Source organism: Falco peregrinus, chromosome 2 (assembly GCF_023634155.1).
Source record: "Falco peregrinus isolate bFalPer1 chromosome 2, bFalPer1.pri, whole genome shotgun sequence".
Classification (NCBI taxonomy): domain Eukaryota; kingdom Metazoa; phylum Chordata; class Aves; order Falconiformes; family Falconidae; genus Falco; species Falco peregrinus.
Window position 1 is genome coordinate 31,905,416 of NC_073722.1, and position 22,972 is coordinate 31,928,387.

Below are 22,972 nucleotides of genomic sequence, written 5' to 3' on the forward strand. Positions count from 1 at the left end.
ATATTTTAGTGATTTTCAGCTGACCTAGGGCACACATACAATTATTGTGCACTTCTGTTGCTTTTGTCCTCCATCCGTTCTCACTGCTTGCTATAGCCACTTACAGCATTGCATTTTAGCCTCTTGAATTTGCTTGACTGAATAAGTCTTTGCAGTGGTATTTCCTAATCATATAATACAGGAGGCTCCCCGAGCATATCGGAGGTGCTTAAAACTTCAGGAGGGAGAAAAAGATATTCAGACCTTTTCATTTTTAAATACATTTGTTCCCATTGTTTATGGTGTTACTTTTCATTGTTATAGAAATCTTCTGAAAGGATTATTGAGAGGGTTGTTTTGCTTTAATCAACTTAGTAAACTTTTGTTTTGCCCTTTATGTTGATTACAAAAGCAGCTGACATTGTTTTACTTGCACCTTTTAAAGCACCGCACTGTGTTACTGGCTGAGTAGCATCTCACTGAACTGCGCTTGCTCAGCTTAAATACTGCTGCAAAAGTAGCACAAGAGAAAAATGTTGTCTTTAAGGTCCTACAGAAACTCTAGGTAAGCTGGAGTAGGGGACTGAAAAGAGACGTGGGAGAGAGAGAAATTGCAGAGTAGTGAAGGAAAAAGGGGTAGAAAGGCAAAAGAGAAGATTGTTGCTTCAGTAGAGAAAGGGATGGCTGAGCAGACAGCATCAAATTGCTCCCCAATGCTGTTCTGGCACTTGCAGATCTATGGAAAACATGCCAGAAGGACATGCTGAATTTGTTGCTCCCGTGTGCCAGCCTTTTCTGCAGCAATGAGAGGAACCAATCAGTGCTGCTTCAAAAGCAGCTGGAAACTGAGAAAACCCTGGTCCCCTGCGGCCTGGCAAGCAGCAGCACAGGGTCTTCTCGGTTTCCAGCCACTACAGAGGCTCCATTGACAAAATGTTTGCGGCATTTGAAGGAGTACAATGTGACAATGAAAGAACCTGAGGGAGACAAAAAAAGGAAGGGGGAGAAAAGAGGGAGGAGGCAGAATTAAATGGGAATGAGAGAGCAAGCCAAAGGCAGAAGGATAAAAATCAAAAGAAAAATATGCTAATTACTGCAAAAGGGGTGATAAAAATAAATCATCGTTGTCATATTCAACACCTCTGCAGTGCTTTATCAAAGAATATAGTTGCAGTAGCAAGACAAGAAAACAAAGTAAGACTTCACTAACATTCTTTCTCACCACCTCTCTGAGATACAGACACTTACTTAGTCTCCCACTTTCACAAATACTGTTATGAAGTACAGAGCTACTGGAAAACACCAGGTCCCTCATCCTCTGTTTGAGAGAGAAACAGAAAGAGATAAAGAGCCCTGGAAGCCAGGCGGGTGGTGTGTTTTACTGTTGCTCAGAACAACCAAAGAGGAAACAAATGCTGCCTGAAACAAAGCCATGGAGCTTGGCTCATTTTCTCCTTTTCCCTTGTACTTCATTGTATCGGCTATAAGAATACGTAGCAGAGTGGAAACTACTGATAGCTCAGACAGAAGCAGCATGGCTAGGTTTTATTTCTTTTACCACTGACTGCCTGTCCGTGTGATGGGACATCTAAGAGGGGCATCCAGGAGCTCAGGGGTTGTGCCTACAGTACATTTCCATAGTCTCCCAGATGTCCCCACTTGCAGTGCTTCTTCAGGGTGAAGGGCAATCTGCGGGTGCAAGAGCTGAATTTTGTTACAAAGCAACTAAACTGGAAGGACCTTCCCAGATATCCTCACATGGCTCATGGTCTTTCAGTTCATGGGTCCAGCTCAAGCTACTTCGAATTAAAATCCGCTGAAACATATATAGGGTGAACACAGACAGGGTCTTCAGTACCAACAGTTTCATTCCAGATAGCCGCTGTTATTGGGAGTAACCTGATAAAGTAGATGTGCAGAAGAGAATATTGTTTGGGGGAGAGCACTAACATCTACAGATTTTCTGGGAATTCTTGGTACTTTCTGAAAGGTCAGAGAAGTGTACCATAAAATTTGAGAGAGAAGAATAGAAATGCTGTTGTTAGTTTCAAGAGGCAATGTCAGCCAAGAACCGAGAAGGGGGTAAATTCTCTGTTGCTCAAGTTGGAAGTAGGTAAGCTCAATTTACCTGCATTTGCCTTTGAGCACCCTGCTGTCATCATCTTAAATGAGTTTTTAACTGAAGGAAGGCTTCTGTCCTGATGACAGGAGTTTTGAAGTTAATAAAGCCTTCTTCAAAAATTCTCATTTATCATTCAGGTTTAAAATAAAATGCTTCCATTTGCTCTGTGAAGTTGGCAGTTACTTTCAGTCTTGAGAAATTACTCTTTTAAAGTAGTTACTGCTTAGGTCAAAAAAATAATCTGTTTTTCCAAAGCAAACTGAATTTGAGCACAATCTATGACAACTACACAATCCCCAACTTTTAGATCAGTGATCAATTTGTCTTTCTCTGTAGGAATAGTAGGCAGTGTAGGACAGAACTGGTTTTCTTGTGACATTTTTACAAGTGAGTTACTACTGTATGTTAGAATTTTGAAAGAACCTACAGGTGCTTTAGCAGTTGTAAAATGAGACCACCATCATGACTGTCCCATCAGAAGTCCCCCATTGCATAGGAGTTTAAGAATAAAATGGTGGTTACTTTATTATTTCATCTTTTCAGTTCACGTATAGTAGACCAAAATTGATACCATATTTTCAAATCTATCTTTTCAGGTTTTTTCCATCTGAAATATAAGTTACTTTAAAGCAAGGGTAACTTGCTTCATCTGTAAAATCTTAGCTGTACTTTTTATGCCATAGAGGAGGTGCTAGGAAGGACTCTAGAGGAACTACCAGCATGATAAACAAACATGTACCTCTCAAAATATTGTGCAAAAACCTATTTTATACTTTTAGGGATTTTTTTTTTCTTTTTGGGGTATATCTTATGAGCTGGCTATGTCTACATTAATGAGTAATTAATCCTAACAAAAATAGATCACCATATTGAAGTACTTAGTGCTGAGAATCAGCATGTTGATTATAAGAACTTCAAGGATTTGAACTTCAGGCCACCTTTAAATTGATCCCTTGGATTGGCTCTTCTCACCATACAAGGGGTTTAAAGCTTCCCAAAGGCCCACTGGTTGGTTTTGATTCTTATGTCCCCACTGGAGGCTGGAGTACATTTCACGTGCACTGGGCAGACCACCTGGGTTAGTTCCCTTCGAAGGGAATTCAGTGCTTCTGTGCACCAAAACTGCCCTGTGAACCGAACCAACGTGCAGTAAATGGGGATAGTCAGAGGACAGGATTTGCTTCAAAACTGTGTTACTGCTCTGAACCAAAATGCTAATGTAGAGGCAACCATACATATTTTTGTGGCTTTGGGAAGATGCTGCATATTTTTATGTCGGATGCAAACCCAGCAGTTTTGCATAGCAATACTCATATAGCTGCTTGTATACTTTCCTGGCCAGCAACCTCTGGCAAGTTCTCTGGGTTTAATAATGCAAAGACCAAAGCCAGCTATGCCGAATCATTATGTAGCCAGAAAAATCCTCACATATGTACTTTACATGCAACTCAGAAGAGCAGATTTTATTTTATCAAGTAGTAACAGTTGTGGTCCTCACATAAGCAGTACGAAAAACTGTTTTCCAAGCTGCATGATGAAATAACTGCGATGTAAATTGACAAATTTTTACTCCAGTTCTCCAAAAAAGAGTGATGGGTTTGCCAAATCAGGAAGAAAGACTTAATTGTCTATGATCGAAGAAGGTCCTGCTCTACATAGAATTCCATGAGAATGCAGAAAGGTTGAAGGGGAGAAAAAGTCTGGAATCAGGTAGGCTTCATTTAAAGGAATGTGCTTGAAAATTCACTCACTTAAATATTGATATTAAAATAAATATGTCTTTTCTGTCTTCTCAGTTGGAAAAACCCACAATAGTGATTGCTTCCTTTAGCTGACAAGCTTCGGGCACTCTGCAGGAAAAAGGACACATGTAGTAACTTGAAATGATGATACTTGGTTTCTTTAAGCAGTAAAACTTCACTCAAAAGTTTGGTTTTGCTACTAGGATCAACCTTTCTCTTTCATATCTAGTTCATATCACAGACGCCTCTTTTCACTTATGTTTTAAGTGGTGAGTGCAGCACAATTGTTTCAGCATCTGAGCAAAAGAGAACGTTTTCTTTCCAACTCACTTATTTTGATACTTAATCTTGAAAAGCAAGTCAATACATTCTAAAGCTCCATGAAAAGCAACTTCTGTCTTCTGCTTCTGTTTCTCAAGGAAAAAGTTAACCAAAAGCATCAGTCAGAACCTGGAAAGAATCAGATCTGAATTCTGAAAACAGTAGTTAGCTTTCATTTGTTCTTACTCCTCTCTACCAGAGGTGATTACAAGTAAGATTAGAAATGCAAATACCAGATACCATATAGTACATCAATGTATTGGTCATGAGATCAGAAGTTAGAGCACGAAAGCTAATTCTGACTTCGTCAATGATTTTCAGCTTTTGTCAAGTTTTTACTATTGAACGTTTCCCACCTGAGCAAAGGAATATTAATGCTTCAAAGAGCAGAAGAAAGAGTGCAACACTCAACAATTTACCTTTCTGATTTCTAGTTTATTTATTTGAATGAGTCATGACTTTGCTCTCAAAACACTGCCCTGAATTACGTTTACTACTGCTGGCCAACTTTTTGCACTGAGTGTTTTAATTTTGATTAGTCACATTCATTTGTGTAATTTCAGTTCCTTGGCTGGATTGCCAGAGCTGAGGCAAGTTTCTAGTGCAGCTGCTGGTACAAGTACAAAATCTAGTTTCAGTTAATTCCTGCGTATATGATTTTTTCATTTGTTCTCAACAAATGATCAGGCACATTTTGAGTGAATGCATGTTTCCAGAAAGCCAGTAGAAAGGAATGTAAAGTGAATAGTGAAAAAGCATTTGACTCCTAAGAAAGAGAATTCCTACAGTAGTGCTCTATTGGCTTTGCTCAAATACTCTTGAATTTCTTCCACTGGGGTCTGATCCATAAATGGATTTGGTCACTAAAAATAGCAGTTATGTCCTAAAGTTCATACTATGTGCTGTTAGAGTTTCAACTCAGCTTCTGTTTAATCTTAATAGAGAGCACCCATGATTACAGTGGGTATTATACCCACAGTCTTCCAGATTGCTTTGGTAGCTGCCAGAGGGAATGGTGGCATCTAAAACTGTGGCACTGCAGGGAATTCAGGCAAACACACTCCACTGCCATGGACATGCCTGAGCTCACTGAGAGCCTCCTTATTCTTACCTGGAGGCTCCTTTGGCACCTGTGGTTTTGCATTTGCACATACTCTGAGCTGTGTCTGTGAACTTGCAGCTTACTGCCATCGAGACTTGACTGATACACTGACTTTGGTGCAATGACACCAGGGCTCTCATAAGGGCTGAGTTTGGTATGAATGGCAGGAGCAGGAAAGATTTCTTTTTGTAAAAGACTGCCATCCACTTTTGTGCAATATCCAATTTGGTCCAGATTCCTGCCAATAGTATTTTGAGGATTGTGTCCCAAACTGTAATTTTCCTATCCCTAGATGAGAGGCTAAGTTTGCCCAGAGAGCTGGGAGATGCTGCTTCCTGGGGAGCTATGATGTCAGTCAGCTGTGGCTCCAAACTGTGGCTCCTGGCACATCACACGCTAATTAAAACCTGCTTCTAGAATATCTTTTGCACTTATGCCTTAAAATGTCATTCTAGTTTAGGAACTTCCGAAGACAGCCATGCTCAGCTCCTTTCTGAGTATGAGAGGACTCAGACCTACATTTTCCACCTCTTGGGCATGCTCTGCCTCAGTGCAGCTTATCTCCCTTTCTAGTTCTGGTCCTAGAACAACACAAGTATATTAATTTCCTGACCAGAAGATCTTTTTGCAAAGTTTTCTACCTTATCTTTGCAAAACCAAAAGTTAACTCATAGTCAGGCACCACAGATAGATTTAGATTTAGTTTTTAATCTGGACTGGAGGTGGTCCACAGGGGTGTTCAGAGATAAGGTCTCAGTTCAGTTTGATAAAGCACCAGGAGCTATTTGTAAAAAACTGGCATCCAGATTTTGAACATCTGCTAGGTGTTTCTGATTTTCTTCTCTCAATTAACACAAAAATGTAAAGTATCTTCCCTTCACCCCAGGTTTACAAGAAGTTTAGAGCTGCAGGAGTTATATCGACTGCATCTCTCAAACAGATGGGATTTTTTAAACTTTATCAGGCTTTTAAAATTTGTATTTGGTCCATCTTTTTAAATTTGATCTCTAAAGAAAACTAGCAGAAATCCTGAGGTATTGTTAATGGGTCACCTGGTAAGTCATGGAGATCAATACTTCTTATCCTCAACCATTTACATCCCTATTACAAGTGAGTATGCAGAGACAGACAGCACAGGCTTCTACTTTAGCTCAGTGCATACAGACTAATTAAAAAACAGGCCCAGTGCAGATGATGCTGAAAGAAAAAGTACAAAGCATGAAAAGAAAACCAAAAAAAGAATTACATCATTTCCTTGTATCTTCCCTAAGGACAAGGGATTGGAGAGTATGAGTCAGTCTGAAGAAATGAAATAAAAACATCCCAGCTTTTAGTGACTTTTCCTTGTTCTTACCTTATGGAGCAGAGCTGGCCATCGAGAACAAGCAGCAGAAATTTGACTGCTTGCTAGGTTTTAAAATCTGAGTGAAGGTGTGCATGTGGATAGCTTGGCTTTATGATTTGTGACAAAGATATAGTGACCAGGAGAAGTGGGCTTGGATATGGGGCAGCACAGCCTTGTGGACATCACATCTACTGCTGCCTACAGTCACATACGTAGTAGGTGTGCTCTGCAGCTAGTGGATGAAATCTTTTCAAAGCTCCTTAGAGAGAAGAACACAAGTTGCATGTCCTTTTTGGCTGCTCAAGCCTCTTCCTCATACCTCTGCTTTTCAGTCTGCAGCACAGAGGTGCTGAGAGGATGAAGCAGTGGATGACTTATATACTACTTTCTTGGTATAGGAACAGTACATTTTGTCCGTGACTTAGGACCTACGTAACACTTTACCATGTACTCACCTTGCCCTCCATCCAACATCACAGTGTCAAATATTCTGGCAAATGACATGTAATAATGCAACATATTTTTCTGCTTCATAATTCAGTGAGTGAGAAATGTCTGGATACTAATGAACTTCCTACTGTGTCAAAATGGTATTGTTCATTTCTGTTTAAATAATGCTCAAGATAATCAAGGATCGGCTGTTTGAGCCAGGGTATCGGGGACATTCACCAAGTCAGTATGTCCAAGGACACCCTGGTAGGCATAATTCTGTGTTGTTTACATTGGTGGAGAAAACAAAAAAGGCAGCACAATGTATTTTTGTTCACAGCCTCTGATACCAGTGAAGTCTTTCAGTGATCAAACCTGGTAAGTTCCAGGACTATTCTGGAGCCTCCCAGATCACAGCTTACAGGGCAGAAGGCTTAATTACCCAATTCAAGTTTCGTTGTCCCCCAATTTCTGAGATTTCATTTTAGAAGGAGAGGATTTGGGGTGTCCTTTTGCCCATATTTTTATAACTTTTTATTCTTTTCTGGTTTTCACCAGTAATTTCTACAGTCTCTTCTGTCTTTTTGTATCATGTTCCTTCCCTGCTCCAGATAGCTAGTCTGGCAAGCACAAAGACATTTAAATTACTTCAACCAAGTTAAGAGTGTGTGCAGAACTAATGGAGGACTTAAGATGAGAAGGTGGGAAAGACCTACCTGGCAGTATACATATATTTTCTTTTAATAGTTTAGAGCCAAAACCTCCTGAGATGCATTTGATTGTATCACAGTCTCAGTTTCCATTTAAAAATAAGTCCCTCTGAAGAACTATTGATGCCTATACTGATGCCGGCCTGTGCAGTCTGAAACAATAGCTGTGAGCAGTGCTGATCTGCGTCATGAAGTTCAGTAGTGTTCAGTAGCTTCAGGGCTCCCTGACAACTTTATCAAATGACTCCATGTGCCAGGAGGAGAAAAATGTGAAAACCCTGTTAAACCCTCCAAAACCTTGGCTTTTGCAGTAATGACGTCTTTGCCTCCATCAGCTATGAGGGGCAAGTGTGAGTGAACTGTTGGATGGGTGTGAGAAGCCAGGACCATGCAATCTTCATGTCACGCTGTGCCTTGGGCAGAGGCTTGCAGTCATCTGACTGTCCTCAGCATCTGTTTCCCTGAATTGCAAATAGTTCCATTACCATCATGCTGTTTTACCATCCTGTAAATTTGCCCTATGACAGAACGAGTCCTACCTCTGATGGAGTAGTTTTTGCCATCCTGTATTGTGTGTGTGCTTTATGCTGCAGGTCCTACATAAGCCTAAGAAAAACCTTCTGATGTGTACTACTGATTGTTTACATATGTTATCAGAGGGGAAAAAAAACAGGAAAGGAAAGCTGGCAGCTCACGCTGCCAAGAGACCTGGCAGTGGCTAGAATCACATTTAGATCATTTCCAGTCAATAGGCTTTGTTTTCATTTTTAAAAAAACCACCTTCCTAGAAAGTTTCTGCACTGCTCTTTTTTTCTCCATTATGATCAGTCCAGGGGAATACTTGCAATGGCTCCTGTCGTTACAACCAAAGCAGGCAACATCAGGAGATGCTTCCAGACAGGAAGTGGAAGGTGTGGTAAGACACTGTGCTTTATGCAAGATAACATGCAGTCTGCCTGGAGCTGCGATCACAGTTCTGTGTGACAAAGGCCTTTTAATGATAATGAAGTCAGGGACTTGTGATGCAAATAGAAATCAGTGCTAAAAGAAGAAGATGAAGTTTAGGACCTAGGCATGTTTCTCATCATCAGGTCAGGCTTTGTGATGGGGCTGAAAAAGGTGAGCCTGAAGGACTGGGACTCCAGCTGCCTGGATCTAAGGATTGCCTGTGGCAGAGAGAATGTTTCCTTGGCCAGCTAAGCCAGAAGAGCTCACAACTTTTCTGAAAACAGAGAAACAGAGTGTTAGAGGGAATAGATACCAAAGCAAGTTTAATTAGAGCCTAGCTCAAATTCAAAAGTGTTGAAATCTGTGTTGTATCAGCTGATCTGTGCCCATTCACATGTACAGGCAATACTGGAAACTTCATTAGGGTGAAATAAAAGTTGCAAACTTACATCAGCATCTCAAGTACTACAATCTCAGCTAGTCCATGTCCAAGCTTTGGGAGTCCTTGGCTATCTATACAAAACTATTCTCATAAGGTTAAGCATTTGGGGACTCAAGACTGCAGTTGCTGAAAGTGCTGACTCATTTTCCAGTAACAGCCTTAATATTAACTCTGCCTGAAGAGACACAACATAAGCAAAAATGAAATGTAAACTTTAATATCAGCATAAATATTAGACATTCATACTAGCATCATCCAGAGAGGAAAAAAAAATTCAAATGCAAGCAATCAGAGTGATGGGGAGCTCTAGCACAAATACTGTCTGAGAAGATGCAGTGTTATTAGCATCAGCTTCTGTTGACATCTTAGTCATCAGGAGCATAAGGATGGCAGTAGCAATGCTGCAATGGAAGTTGGGCAGTAATAAATTCATGTCCAGCAACAGATTCCAGATGTAAAACCAAAACACGAGGATTATTTTCTGTCATTGTAAGCACATAGAAAAGTGACAAAAGCAATCTGCTTTTGACATCCAAATGAGATACACTGAGGAGACTAAAGTTAGGATCCTAGTTTTCCTGTGCCATCCCTAGAAAAGGGGAAACCAAAGCGCACCTATTAGATGCTCAAGTTGCCTACAGGTTACAGCATAAACTACTTCCCTCTGCCCTCCATGGCTACTAGAGATGACGGTCATGTCAGAATTATGTCTGGCTGTTAGGTCACATGCTCCAATACACCAATGCAAGATATAAAAAGTTGACAATGATATAGGAAAAACAAAGAGAGATGATGAAAACCATAGCTGAAAGGGAAACAATATTATGCTATTCAGTCAGAACTTGGTGGAAACTACCAGCTTCTGCTGTGGTTTTCTCATGAAAGGGAGAAAGATGCTTTCTCTTAGAGACTGACAATGGTAGGACACTGGTGTGCACAAATTTCATACCTGGAGGTATTCCAGACCAATAGAAGTGGAAAAGAAAACAGCATTGAAATAAATGGACTTTGGTGCCCAAATCTTCATCCACAAGACCTAATCCTGATCTGAGCTACTTCAGATGGCAACAATCATTGGTGCCAGACACCAAAACATATCCCCATCTATGAACTTTTTACACATTTGGGAGTAGGGGGAAAGGCTGGATGAGCTAATTCTGGCTGAGGATATCCTGGTTCCCTGTGGCAGGCTGACCAGGAATATTTTTTAGTTTAGCTCTTCTTCAAGAACTGTCTGACTTCTTTCCATGAGAAGAGTGAAAGTGGACCCACACTGTTAATCATTTTACAGAAAAGACATCGTCCACCTTCATTTCACACTCATGACTCATGCCAGCAAATGTTAGACAGGCTCTGGCTCAGAGCCAGCACATGGTAGTGGCAGCAGGAACTCCTTTTCATTAGTTTCTTTAATTCACTGTTTCCCTTACAGATCTGAAAAAAGATGAATCAAGAATAATTGCTTGCTTAAAATGTAATACTTATTCATTAAACCTTGTTGGGGCGCTGGGTGCAGGCACTTGAATGATCTGGAAAATATGAAAGGAACTTGGCTGGGAAACAAAAACAGAACTGATACGTGGTAATGGCAAAAACAGAAGTAGAAACTATATAATACAGGCAAATTCCTATTGAATGCCTCTTTGTCTTGCTTAAAGAAATACAGAGAAGCACTCAAGATGTACAGATAACTAGCCAGTGTTCCCCATTGCAGAGCTCAAGGAAAGAAGGAAATGCTTCAAGGGTTAGTTCCTGGCTATATGGAATATTGCTGGACTGAAAGCAGTCAGCTGGAGTTCATCCTGATAGTCTCACAAACCATTTTATCACAAAAATGTACAGTAACCAGTCAGAAGCAGCCACAGTATTTTCCCAGCACTTTGTGCTTTATAGGCATATGGGGAAGGAGGGAGACAGGCTACAGTATGGGATTCACGCAGTGTAATGAGATTGGTCCACTTTAGAAAAAATGTATCATGGAAAGGGAAAAAAAGGAACTATGGTTGCATGTGAAATTCAGCTCTTCCTCTTACCTAGTCATTATTTGTTCTGTTTGTTAGGGCAATGTTTCTTGCATATTTGTTCATGTACCATACTGCAGGAGTAAAGATGAGTCAATAAACTGATGGATGTTACATTCTGTAATGTCTTTCCATCTACCTCCACTGCTACGCTACCAGCTGGGAAGAGACTCTAGAAGCATCAGTCCTGCTTTATAGGCTGATCACTAGCTTGGTGAAGACAAAATTTCTCCTATTTACAGAAGTACGAAATTAGAAGCAGCAAAGTATTATACCTTCAGAGAAAATGATATGAACTACTTCCAGAGATAAGAGTATTGTCCTGTACTTCAACCAAGATCCACAAGAATGCAGTTGTAGCATCTGTTTTCTATTTATGCCAATGTGGATCTTAAATTGAATCAGTGTATTTCAATGTGATGTTTCATAATGTTTTTGATATACAGCTTTCATTGTCTCAGTGTAAGGATACAACTGTATCATCTTAAAAAACTAGGACTGTTGTGCACCAGCTTACTTTGCAGTTTAAATTCAGGAGTACAATCACTCTCAGTTTGTACTCAGTTTCCAGGTCAAAGTGCAGACCTGGTTTAACTGGGTCCTTTGAACGCTGACAATGAAAAAAAAAATAATTATAGTGGTAGTAAAGTCAAAAGCAAAATAACCCTCTGAAAGTTCCTGGTTCAGGGAAGTTCTTACACTGTTGTCTTTCTACTAGTTCACTTCCAGCTGATAAATGAGGTACAGATAGTTGTTAATGTGCTATGACCCAGTTGTTAGAAAGAAAATCCCAGTCTTGGTCTCAGCAAGATAATTAAGATGAGTAGGGAGTTTTTATCCTGTTTTGTAAAGTTAAAAGCCATAGGATTGATGGTGTGACAGCAAATGCCTCTTCTGGCATTTGAGAGACACATCTACTAACTGTGAAATTATGATACATTCTTTGCTCAGTCTGAGGCATTTGTATTTTCCTTTTACACATCATATCCCTATGGCCTTGATGGAAGCGTTGGTTCAGAGGTCAGCTGGTCAGTTTCAAAAAAACCCCAAAATTTTTCTACAGATCTGTTAAACCTGAGGTGTTCTGTTGTGGTCCTGATGGGCTGTGGTGACACTGCTGTGAGGTTTCTGTCTAGGAGTCTGTGGTCCTAGAGCCCACAGCTCCGCAACAACCCTCGGCACAAGCAGTCTTGGGGCCATGGGCTGGGAAGGGTTCCGGATCCTAGTTGAGCCAAGAGCGAGGAAACATTGGAAGCTCTGGCTTTAACTTTATTTTGGCCTTGATCTCTACAGCAGTCATCTTGCAACCCCAGCTCAAGCCACAGTTTTCCTGCTTGCCAGGCATCCTGCCACAAAGGAGGCTGCAAAGGTCCATTTCTAATTCAGACTGACCTGGGCCGAGGGTCCCAGGGTTTCCAGGCTCCCAGTCCAGCTGGCTTTCTAGGCCCCCCAAGTCTGCCTGGAGTCTTGAAGCTGTGGCAGATGCTGACATGAGTCCTGTTGATTTCACTACTGCTTACTGTGACTAGCAGCTGCTTTCTCAAAACTGCTGCTATGATCCCTAGAGAGCACCTTATTTTGGAAATGGGTGTTGGTATTTCCAGAATTATTTTTTACCCTTTGCCTGCTCAATGGGAAATTTCAAAGGCTTTTCTCCCCTCTAATCTGCACATAAACAAATTTCAAAATGCCAGAATTTCATCCCTTCAGATATTCTGGGATTTGGCCACCTCCAGTGTAAATTTTGGTATTTAAATCCCAAGAAAGATTTAATTGATTCAAATGGTGAGACTCCCTCAAAACGTAACAGGGTTACCCCAACAGAGGTCAAGGTAGTAGACCTCTGCTGACAAGGTCGATCTTCCTTATGTTTAAAATTTGAGAAAGTTCATCCCATGAAGGGATTGTAGCCAGGTTCTTCAGTCTTCCATGTTCTTTACACTAAACAAAGATGCTGAACAAGAACTGGAAATTCAGAAAAGTAAATTTTGTCCCTCTTCAACTCTGGTAAAGTTTCTGCTCAGCAATTTTTAATGCTGTCTTTCGTGGGCTGTTTTGTAAAATATGCCCTTTAAGGCTGACAAACAAGCACTTAATCACTCACAGAAAAAAGAAAAAGGTTAAGGTCGATGCATAAGGAAAAGTCCATAGCTTCCTAACTCTTAAACTTCCTGTGCTCCTGCAGCTGAACAATATAGAATTGTGTTGAAGAGGAAAGCATGCTCCCAGTGGTACCTGTCTGAGCTTGGGATTAAACCATCATTTCAGGATACATCTAAATTCAGTTTTAGAAGGCTCCAAAGCTGACATTTGCCTGAACATCTAGCATTGTCTTAGATTTAGTACTGGTTTTATCTGCCTTCTGCAGTTAACAATGTATATATTTAGGTGATTCTGGAGTGCTATGGTTTCCAAACCAGGAAGCTCCTGCAGCCTTTGTGATGGGTCAGATGAGTAGGAAAAATAGAGCAAGGCATCACTGCTTTGTAATTACCGTATCTCTGCAGGGCTTTGGGGGGGTGGGGGGGGGTGGGGTGGGGGGGGGGGAAGCAGCTTCCTGCTTTAGCAGGAAACTTCCTGTTATTTATATAGTACTCTCTGTCACCTAATGCAAGGTGTCATATTCTTAACTGAAATGTAGTGTATCAAATAGTACACCTGCATGAAGCTGAACCAATTCTCATTTCCATTGCTTCATTCTCATGGGCACTAGGAGTGATGCGAATGGAAAAGCAAAATGAGGAAGTTTTTGGATGACTGTTTTCTGCTAGAAATTCCCATTCTTTTTATAGTAAAAGGAATGGGGGGGGGGGCAGGGGGAGAAGAGTCTCTTATGTAATATACCTTCAACACACTGTATATGCTTTCAAGTCTCTATTATGCCTCCAAACAAGCCTTCAGGAAAAGGGCCTCTAACCTTGCAGATATTTAAATCTTCAAGGCCATAAACAAGATACAGTATTGTGTATGAAGGTAGAAAAGAACAGTGTAGCATGGCAGAATCTTATTTGGCACTGTGAGACAATGAGGCTAAAAATTAGGAGACTTATTTTTGTCTGTTTCTTAATATTTTAATAAATATTTTGATATTTTAATTTCCTTGGCAAGTGAGACTTCATTACATATGACACTGTATCATCCCCTGTATCATCAGTAGAATAAGGCTATTACAGAGTGTTTGGAGTAGCAAGACAGAAAGTGTAGTGTGGGTCCCTTACTGCAAAGCAATTCAACTGGTACCAACTGCATCTGAATTTGCAAAGGTGCAAGCATGGAAATGGGCAGTCTGGCTCCACAGGCAAAGTGTTATTTTACTGGTGCAGATCTAAGGAATCCAGAACCCCAGAAAAAAGCAACAAGCAGGTGTCCGTGCTGTGGCTTTTCTTTAGGGAATGAAGTTACGAACCCAAACCAAGATATTTCTCTTAGTCTGTATTACCACCATAAGAGATCTTCTTGTCAGGAACAGCTGTGTGCAAGTTCCTATCATTTTAAGTGATAAACAAGAAGCAGCATATCAAAAGCCCTGCACAAGCGTGTGTTTCCTGCAAAACTTTCAGTGTCCTCTCTTCCTTCTCCCTTGGCAGCAATAGATGGAACAAATCTTTCCAACTTACAGAGGTGCAGTAGGCTTTTCTGCAGAACGTTTTCATTGCCTCTCCCCCACTGTTTTGGCTTTTGAGGTAAAAGTGGTTGAACTTTTCAGATCTGCTAGGATTTGGCCTGCATGTTTTGTTTTCCTTTTCCTGTGTTATTGCAGACTTGTGCCCTTCTTGCTTGCTTATTGATTGGCAGCCAGATAATGACGCTCAAGAGCTGATTTTTTTTGTCATGGTTTCTTTAGGAATGTTTTTTTCCATGGTAGAAAAACCAAAGGCAGTGAAATTGAGTTTAAAAGTTTAGCATTCACAGTCATTGGTTTTGTTCAGAATAACTTTCAGTTTTCTCACTTCAAAATACAAACAGCCAGAAATGTTGTAACAACAATTGTGTCATAACAAGACCCAGATTTGTTCATTGTTGTCCAGCCTGCTTTTAATTGTCTAAGTGTTATAAAAGTAAATTCAAAAGTTTTGAATTAGCAGCAATTAAAAATCTGTGCAAATCTGTAACCAATAAGGCTTGTACTGGATGTTAGTTCTAGAAAGTAAGGCTATTTCAAAATACATTCATTTGTGGCCATTGCAACCTTAAATTTTGGCCTGAGTTGACTTTGTACAGAATTGAAGAACATTCTGTATAATGTTAAGAGAAAAGCCAAGCCCAGAACTCAAGAGGATGGACAATGCTAGATGTGATCAGGGAAACAGATATGCCTGATAATGTAAGAGTAGTGAAGAAATCACAACCAATTGCTGTAAAACAACACATAAAGGCACCAAAGAGATGGGGTAGGTGCACTTTCGAGAATTGTGTGTGAAAGAAAGTATCACTAATTCAGATTGCAGAAGAGATGGGAAAAAACTCCATATGAATTTATGTAGCCACCTGCCATTAACTAACCTAAAGTTAAGTGAAAGTTATTGTGTGGCTAGGCAGACAGAAAGGAAGATTACTAAAAGTATTAAAATGAAGCAGCTGAGCTTCCTACTACAGCTACAAATATAAGGCATAAAGTGAAAGAATAATCAGGGAGATTTTGAACCTAGTTATCATTAGATCAATAAAAAAGAATTTGTTTGGGACGACTGGGAACTAAAGAATGTTAAAGCAAGCACAAAAGTAATATTTTGGCCAGGAACGTCTGGACAGAGAAAATAATAATTTTTTTCTAATGTCAGCAGAAAACTTTTTCTAAATGTCAGCAGCAAGAAGAAAATGTGAAATTGTCAGCAAAAAGAAACATTTATCATTCCTGAACTTCCATGTCACCTGTGGCAACTTCTGGGAACAAGCTTTTCTGCAGGGAATATTATGAATATTTACTGGCAGTAGATTTCAAATATTTTTAAACATCTTCCTGAAAACAAAATATGTCATTGGATGTCCAGTCCAGAATGGCCTTCTGTATCTGAGAGGAGAAAAAATGTGAACAGTACACCTACTTCTAAGCAAGATCCAGAAAGATTTTTAAAAAAGCAAAGGCTGAGGAGGGTAGGGTTTTCTGGTTTTCCTGTACAGACACAGTTGATCCTAAAGTGCTGAACAAATGAACCCAATGCAGTCTTATAAATCACAGTGAAATTCATCACAATGAAGCAGTTAATGTAGGAACCCTTTAAAAAACCCTGAATCAAATAAAAACATGTAGACAAAACTCATAATAGATTATAAGCAGATAAATGTAAAACTCCTCGCCTGGTGAGTGTAGCCACACTCTGGTATGTACCCAGTCCACCGCTGCTTCCCAGGTCCCACAGGCCCAACAGGCTTATAGCACCTTACAATTGTAAGGGCTGAAAGACGACAGCAGCATCTCCTCACCACTTTCATGGGTGTGAAACTTTCAGATGAGGCCACCACAGTGCAAACCATTCAGTCTGCAAGGCAGCATACTTAACCACAGCAGAAAACTGGATTGTCCACCATCAACCACCTTGGCCATAAGAGCCCTCTCCTTCTGTGAAATGCCCCTTCTGACCAGTTCAAAGTAGGAGCTTGCATTCCCATCTGTCCGTTCCCCACGGAATACTTGGAGGTGGTGTATCCGAAGTGCTGCTGGGAGCTTTTTCTGGTGCTATACCCTACCCCTCGTTTTGTGGAATTGGGCAGAGTTCTGGGATGAGGTTGATGGGAAGTACCTACTTTGCTGGACAGAGGGCTGGCTCTGCTGGCAGGGTGGAGGAAGAGGTCTTTACCTTTGCTTGCCCTAAACCCAGAACAAGTTACTCCTAATAAAGATGACTGACCTGTAAGTGAAGACTAGGGGTAAGTAGGTATTTCTTTGCCTACTAACATCTCAGTGGGATGCCCATTTTGAAGTTACACTTAAAAGTTTGATAATAACCCAGCACCCACAGGCAAGGAGTTTTCTTTGAGAAAATGTTTTGGGGTTGGGTTTTTTTTTTCTAAATTGTGACAACAGCTGGATGAAATGTATGTCCTACCACAGAGTCTATGCTAGAACTATGAAACCCAAAAGTTAAAGCATGGCATAGCTTGAGACCACAATAATGCACAATTTCTGGAAGAACTAGATCTATCCTCTACAAGTGTTCATCAGTAAACAGCACAAATTCTTATTTTTTTCTGCATAGAAAAAGACCTGAAGGCCTCTCAGTACAAAGGCAATACCCTTTTTGTATTTTTGGACAAATGCCCCCTCTGTAATATGCTAGGTTTTTAATTTTATAGTCTGATTACTAGATACCATGGTGACTATATAATGCACCACATTATTTTTTAGGGACAGTACTTCAGAAAGCTAAGTGAATCTAATACAATTAGCATTCATTTTGTCACAATCAGAGGCATACCTCTGAGTTTTAAGAAGACAGTAAGAAAATGGCACCATCCCCTGTCGCATCCAGGGTTACCATGTAACCCACTGAGTAAGGGGGAATTTAAGCTACTGCTGTCTATTGTGTCACAAGACAGAAACTTTAGGTGTGCAGAGGTACAGACAAACTGCTGTGATGCTTTAGAGACTGTCTTGGGCCAATGAAATGGTAAAGGTGAGAAGGCAGCACTATCTCTACTCAGCGCAATAAATAACCAGATTTCTTATTAAATAGACACATACAGGGTATTTTAGGAATTAACACTGGAAATTATAATCAGTTCCAATCACTTCACCCTCAAGCTAGGAAACCAAAAATCCTAAATCTAAGAAAAAACAAAGCAGCAGCCTCAGAGTACCATATAAGCCTATTAAAAATCAGTCTAGACTATAGCTCCAGGAATGTAGAAGTTATGAAAATAAACCAAATTTTACCGTTAAGTATCTAAGCAAGAGGCTTCGTCATTCCCTAAATGGCCTGCCAAATCTAGATAGCAGTATGCAGTAATATTTAAAGAACACCTTGACAGTGCTATTTAGAACACAGATTATTACCCAAAACCTTTGAAAAGTGCAGATCCCACTTACTGAAGTTGCTGAAGATTAGTTGAAAGCTTGGGGTTTTGCCATATGGCCTACTTGCCTACATGTTATCAAAGGCTCCTATAGGATGTCTCACAAAATGAAGCCCAGATTCTGGAATATAATCCTTGCCTGGAATTGTGAAAATCTCTTCCTAAAACAGATGAACATTTTGTTTGTCCTCTTCTGAGTTTGTGTAGTTCTGGACATACTATTACCATGGAAAATTCAGGAATATTTGACAGGTTCTGTTAAAGAAACATCTTAAGTAAAAGTTTAAATCAATCTCACACCTATGCAATGATTCAATGGATTTACAATTAGAAAACCCAAGCTCATGGAATTTTGAACCCAACACAATTTTTATTTTGCTGGATTGGAAGAGCAGACATTTGTCAGTATACAGGAGATCCTGTAAATTTTGTTTCATCATACTGCATAATTCTCTTTTCTTAGTCTCAAACTGAATTTCAGTGGTTCAGAAAAATCTGAAGTGCCATTTTTTTATATAAGATTTGTGAAGTACCTTTTTGTGTACATATATTACACACACATGCCTGTGTGCATGCACTCACGTTCTCTTTGCTGTTATTTCACCATTAGGTTCTATATAAAAACTGCGGAGGTTCTTTGGATAATTTCTGATGGCTCAGAATACCCACTGAGTCTGAGAGCAAGCCAGAATTTCTGGAAACCTACATCGTCTCATTTTAATAGTTTTGAAAAACCTTGGCGTTTAGCTTTGAACTTTAACCAAGAAAAGTTATATCTTATAAACAATGGCATTTGTTGATTGGATGAAGAACTAGATCAATATTGATTTTGGCAACTTCTTTTGGCTGGGTTTGCCTGAAGAAATATGCTGGTCGTGGTGTTAAAAAGTTATGTCAGTTCCTCAACATGTGCCTCTTTTTCTTGGAGCTTTGCCTGAAAATTAGTTTCCAGAGTTACTTCCAGAAGTTAACCTAGAGGCTATCTATTATTGTGAGCTAACAACAGCCTTCTGCTGAGCTATCACCATGTATGAAATAAAACCATTCAAGAAGACAGATTAAAGACATATAAAACAATGGATTTTTGTTTTTCAGAAGTGCTAAAAAATAGGACCCAATTTTTATTTCCTTTGACTCTCATTTGCACTTTTCTTCCAATTTAAAAGGAGCTGTATAAGTAAGTAAGTAGAGTGATAGCAACAAGATTTTAGGCATTTATGGTAATTGTCCAATCGACACAAAACAAAATAAGAGCCGTGTGATTTCCATGATCCAGTTCCTGATTCAAGAGCATTACTGTGAATGAACAAAAAGATATATTTCAGAGAAAATGTACCATTTTCATTTCAAAGTTTCCAATGAGAGAGAATCTACTACAAACTGATAAGTTGCTACAATTACCATCACAACTAAAATTTTCATCTCATTTTGATCTGAATGTCTCTCATTTCAGCTTCCAACTGTTTGAGCCACTGGTATGACTGCTACAGGGAAGAGCCACTTTGAATGTGACTATCTATCTATCTATACATCTATCTACCTACCGATCTTCCATTTCCTGTATATGCTGTTAGTTCACATATCTTTCTCCTCTTGTGGTGCTCAGCCCTCTGATGTATTTCCAGAAAGCAATCATATCGCATCCCAGCCTTTCTTTTGCTATGATAAACAAGACAAGCTCCTTCATGCCTGCTCTACAACAGCAATTTACCCCATTTTGTCCAGGTGCCTGCTCTACTCATGCACAAGTCTGAATTCTCAAACATGAATGAACAGTTTCCAGATAACATCTTACCAATATTCTTGACAAATAGCATTAATATATTCCCATTTTAAAAAAGAACTACCCTCACCTGATTCATTCTGAGATTACTTGTCTCTTTTTGCATTCAGGTCCCTTTGTTCCTCTGATTGCATCCTGTGGCTGACTTGCCTTTTCAGTTTTTTTATTATGCCTGATGAGGGACATCACTTTACAACACAAATTCATGTTCCTTGACCCAGAGGATGGAATTCATCTGTCTTTAGGCACTTTTGAGAAAGTGGTTTAGTCTGTCCTGAGAGAGGAGTCCAAGACAGGTGGGATAAATGAGCAGCAAAAACTCCCACTTCTATATGTTGGATAGAGAAGCCTTGAAAACTGCTGTAGTGGAAAGTATTTCATCAACAGATTATGTGAATGTAGTATTGCATTCCTCCTCCTGTAGAAAAGAACAAAATCACTTACTAAACACTTCTAGATTTTCTGCATTATTTCTAATTTTCCTCTAATAATGCCTAAGTACATTGTTTGTGATCCTCTCTGGTCATTACTTTTGGCCCTTGATTTTATATATGGATATATGAAAAATTACAATTATCTGTGATGTCTGGGAATTGTCTCTTTACTCCCTCCTACTCAGTACCAAGGATATTTTCTTAATTTTTCCTATTCAATTTAATTATTTCTTAAGGCAATACAAAGGAGACAAAATAGCCCCCACTACCAAGGATGTACAACGTAATATATACTTTTTGAAGATATATATATAAAAAACTTGTCCAATTAACTGTCCTTTATTAAATGTCTTCACTTTCATTTAAGCATCAAGTTTATTTTTAGAAAGAAGTGTGCTGTTTCAAGTTTTTTACTGTTGGAAATCATTGCTTACGAAAATGGGTTATGAATCACATTATAAAGATTAAGTTTATGTTAAAGATGTTAATCCATAACAGTTTAAGGGTCTTGAATTTAAAGTAAACTATTGCACTTACAATAACCTATGAAATGACATTAATTTCATATATGTTATCTTTTTCCCCACTATCATGATGATACAATGGAATAGTTACTTGTGACTATTTTAATAAGCTAGATTTGCATCAAACTAAATCTGAGGAATTTTTGCACTGTATGTGTAGCTGCTTTTATAATTTTCATTGTGCAACTTTTTCCTTAAAGAATTCAAAAGTGTTTTACAAGCAAACAAACATTCCAGCTGCACATCAGTATCAGTTTATTCAGTAAAGGAACACAGATAGCACTGAGGTATGAACAGGTCAGTCAGTTTAGGCAAGAGGTGGATTTCAGGTGGGATTTAATTAGGGGTTGGAATTTGACCAGTTAAATGTTACTCTTCCATAAACCAATGGAGAAAATGCAATGGCAATAAATATTCTGCATTTGGTTTTGCTTAGTTTTCCTTTGATATGAAGAATATGATTTATTATTAAAGCCTGCTTTACCCTACATTAGGACAACCAGAGTGAAGTGATGCATCAGTAGAGATGGTGTTAGAGTTCCTTTAAAGATTTTGTGATAACTTTTTCCATTCTCTGCAAGTTCTTTCATTATTCTAGAAATCTTTTCCAGTGTACACTCAGTTAAATGTAAGTTTTTAATGTAATAATTTCAAGACGAGAAAATTTTCTACAAGTAACCCTTTTTATTTTACAAAAAAAAATTCAGCCAGTTTTATAAGTCCAGCACTTCCTCCAGTCATTGTGAGTCCGCTGTCTGAGTTTTGATCTATGCTACTTTGATGGCAGTATGTCTTATCAGTTTGAAGTGCGATGTAATAGAAAATTCTTTAGCATTTTACTCTTAAGTTTGCCTAGAGATCTGAAATTCTCTAACTCTCTTTTACCTTAAGTGGTGCTTCTGAATTGTGATGAGAGCAGAAATTATTTCCTTATTGCTCCAGAATTTGTCAGACATCTGTGGGAAAAAAATTTTCTTTCCCCAAGAGCCAAAATGAAATTTGTTTCCCTTTTTAGTTCTTACTTCTCTTGCCCCTGTCTTCTAAATCTTAATACATGTTAGAAAGTCTGCTTTACCAGGCCCAGTCCGTGATACTAAAATCAATCCATACTTCATAAGAATCCCTCAACAATTCACAGGTGACCTGTCAGCTATATAGTCATTATCTTGCTTGGCTTCTTTAATGCACAGTGTAGTTGATGCAGTAGTGTCATCACCACTGAGGCCAAATCAGGGCCATGGCCACAGCTTGTCTTGCTGGAGGCAGTGCCTGCACTGGATTCAGCAGAAGGAACAGTTCCCTCCACAACCATCTAGTTAGACCAAAGTGGAGCTGTTGAGGAAGACTTTCTTTCCTGCTGCGCTTTTAGGGGAAGCCTCAGATCACATCCTCTAGGTCTTGTACTTTTGTCTATTGGATTGGAAAGCCCCTTATCATCCAATTGTTTCTTGCTCAATGAGCACGACTTGCAGACTCTTCCCTAACTTTATCACCTACCTAATACATGGGTTGAGCTCCTTTGAGTCTTTGTATGTCCCCCAGTCCTTTAACCAGTGTTGTGGACCCTCTTTGAGTTGTCTCCAACATGTTGAGATCATTCTTGAATGGTAAAAACAAGAACTGCACTATTCTAGAAGGTGTTGAAGCAATGCAGCTACAGAAACTCTTAGCCAACTCAATTGCTTGTCTTCTCGGGTTGGTGTCTTACATACAGAATTCCACCACTTAGCTCCACCCTCCTGATAAGAGGCAGAGAATAATCAATGAGATTATCAGTCATCTTTGAGATCCTTATCAAAGGCCCACAAAAATGAGACGTTCGTTCCCCAGCCGTGCAAAAGGCATGTTGAGCCACACACCCACATGCCAGCTCGCAGTTCAGTGAGATTCAGATGCTTACTGGCTCCCCACCAGCTCCTGGGAGGGACTTGTGGGTGGATGGGAGCAGACACACACTTCAGCCACATGCTTGAAGCAAACAACTAAAAAACAGCCACCTTGAGGTGTTTTACAGCATGTACCTGCTGTACAATTTAAATATACCCAGAGAGACATT

At 39.6% G+C, this 22,972-nt stretch overlaps 1 protein-coding gene across 4 annotated transcripts in view; it reads right to left on the bottom strand.

Annotated features, from left to right (window-relative positions):
* RBPJ (recombination signal binding protein for immunoglobulin kappa J region) overlaps positions 1-22,972 on the bottom strand; it is a 154,554-nt gene that overhangs the window by 74,024 nt on the left and 57,558 nt on the right. Inside the window, exon 2 of one of the 4 annotated variants that reach the window (XM_027795025.2) lies at positions 20,029-20,376. The exons of the other annotated variants lie outside the window; for them this stretch is intronic. The gene's annotated coding sequence lies outside the window, so the exon portion shown is untranslated. The remainder of the gene's footprint in view (positions 1-20,028; positions 20,377-22,972) is intronic. 4 annotated transcript variants of the gene reach the window in all.